The following is a 2,597-nucleotide window of genomic DNA, read 5'->3' on the forward strand; positions in this document are numbered from 1 at the left end:
GCCCTGCGCCAGGTGGGGGATGTGGCCTCAGGTCCCTGGCTTGGCCTTGGGTCCCCCGGCCCTGGTGCCAGGGTGGGGGGCACGGCCTTAGGTCCTTTGCCCGACCTCAGATCCCCCAGCCCCGGTGCCAGGGTGGGGGACATGGCCTCAGGTCCCCCAGCCTGGCCTCAGGTCCCCTAGCCTGGCCTCAGGTCCCCCCGCCCCCACGTGAGGGTGTGATGACCATTTGCATATTAGCTCTTTATTGTATAGGATTACCAAGGTTTTCCCCTTCCCTTTGCCCATAGTGTTGGGTGTTTCCCCAAATATAGTGTTGAACTATGTGTACAGTGGTTGGGGTATACCTTGGAAACATGGTCCTCCTGCAGCACCCTCCTAATGTATAAATATTTGGTAAATTTCACATATATTACCAAATATTTTCCTTTATATTTTATATTATAGGCGTTTTATCTGTTGTATCTTTAATGTTTGAATATTCAGTTTTCTCTATTCAGTTTATGAAACTCTATGATTGGCAATGTGATTTCTGTTGGGTAGAATAACTCCCCTTTTCTAGTCCTAATTAATTTTTCAGGAAGTCTGATTTTAAGCAGTGGGTCTGAATCTCTTCTCTCAGTAATATCAAGTGTTTTTTAATGGCATAACTCAATAGATTCTATAAGGATGTAAAAAGACTATATTGTAGTTTTGACAATATTTTTAAGCTTCCAGCTTTGTATCCTACACTGATTTATATGTTATTCAGTAGTGTTATACGTTCATTTTCTCTCCAAAGCTCTGTTATATATGTATATATAATTTTCTTAATCCTTTAAATGGTACTGTCCTGTCCTGTGGTTAGCAAGTACTGATTTTCTAATTTTGGCTGAAAGGCTAACCAGTAGACAAAGAGTTTAAGTGTTTTGTACCAGTTATATGGTTAATTAGTGATAAAACTAAAAGAAGACTATTCTAGCATTTTAGCTACATCTTTTCCCCTTTTATGCATTATAAAATCAAATCTTAAGAAGTAGACAAGTAAAAATAAATTCATTCAATGCTTATACTGTCCATATAAGTGCATTTCATCTTGAACCTTAGGGTTAGTCATGAAAATTTGAGCATGAATTATAGAGTAAGGATGATAATAGTTTGTAAAGCAAAAAACTATTTGGAAGTCATCTTTCTATAATTTGTATTTTTTGTCATTCATTTATTCAACTTACCTTACTGACCATCTCTTATGTTCAATAAGCTAAATGAGATTCAGATTTGTAAAAACTGAATTTTCTTAAAATAAGATATGCCTATTTAAAGACAGTATCCATAGGAACACAAATCTATCAAAAAAGAGAAGTGAAAGAAAAAAAGGAGAATTTAGAATGAGATTATAACTTAAAGCACTGATATTTAGATGAGCCTCTCCACCTTCACACTCCCAATTAAAATGACTGCAAAAATTTAAAATATGAAAAAACCATATTAGTTAGTGTTGGAGGCCAGGGGTGCTGTTTTCATGCTGCAAACTTTGAAGAATTTCCACCAGATAGAGTTCAGATGGAGTCATATTAGAGAAATATACCAAAACCAATTTTCAATTTCATTTTTTAATAAGGTGACAAGTATTGAGTTGGGGGTTAGGATAACCTGTAGGGGCTTCCGCTTGGATTACTTTCACAGCTATTGATGGATTAAAAGTGTCACTGGGATAAGTCCTACTGAGGGAAAAGCAGGCCCTGTGTTAAGGCCTTTCTCTGATGTGTCAAGCATGCATATGAAGGACTGGCTACATGCGCCCTGTTCTTGGAGTGGCGGTCAGGTCAATTTCTATGGAAAATTTTGAAGTTTTTCCTGTAGGGGACTATCGACGGCCTCAGCTTCCTCCCTACTTCTCTTGACATGCTGTATGTGAATTTCTATCAAGCAGAATAGATGGTGAAGGAAGGGAAGAGAAATTACCTGCCCTATTTTGGGGGAGATACCAGCTTGAATAGACTGCTCTTTGTTCAATAACCTAAAATAGTATTTAAGAGGCAGAGGAAGAAAAAATATTTCAAAAGTATGTTTACTACAGGAAAATGAATATGTTTGATAAATTTGCTTTGTGCTTTCTATTGAGTGTAAGGAAGTAACAAAGCAAAGTAAGCAGTTAAAGTAGACGCTGAAGTGAAGGCTGTCGGGAGAAAACAGAACAAGAGAATACATTCAGAAGACTGCTGAGGTCGCTTGTGCTGGAAGCAAGTGGAAGAGGACGGCACTCACCAGCTTTTTCCTGCACCTACTCGGCTATCTCAGGACCAGCTTGAGGCTGAAGAAAACGAAAGATCCCAGAGATCATTACAGACCCCACCGGTCTCCTGAAGAAAACCTCCCCCATACAGGCACTGGAAAAGCTGGAGACCTCGGTTATGAAAGGATTTTGGAGATGGAGGTGCTTTTCTAGAGATCATGTGGCCCAATATCCACTGCATACGTGCTGAAAGAAGTCAAAGTCAAATGAACTGGCTATTCAGATGGCTGCTGAAGGAAAAATTAAGTATGATGCAACTAAGCCCATGGACACAGGCAATAGGATAATCAAGACCTGAGGGGAGTGGGTAGGGGCTGGAAGGAAG

At 39.5% G+C, this 2,597-nt stretch overlaps 1 protein-coding gene and 1 pseudogene across 1 annotated transcript in view; both read left to right on the forward strand.

Moving 5' to 3' along the window:
• EFHC2 (EF-hand domain (C-terminal) containing 2) overlaps positions 1 to 2,597 on the forward strand; it is a 151,981-nt gene that overhangs the window by 12,199 nt on the left and 137,185 nt on the right. The window lies entirely within an intron of this gene.
• The window catches only part of LOC102767069, a 7,124-nt pseudogene continuing 5,632 nt past the window's right edge, over positions 1,106 to 2,597 (forward strand).

The sequence above is a fragment of the Myotis davidii genome, unplaced genomic scaffold, assembly GCF_000327345.1.
Source record: "Myotis davidii unplaced genomic scaffold, ASM32734v1 scaffold1673, whole genome shotgun sequence".
Classification (NCBI taxonomy): domain Eukaryota; kingdom Metazoa; phylum Chordata; class Mammalia; order Chiroptera; family Vespertilionidae; genus Myotis; species Myotis davidii.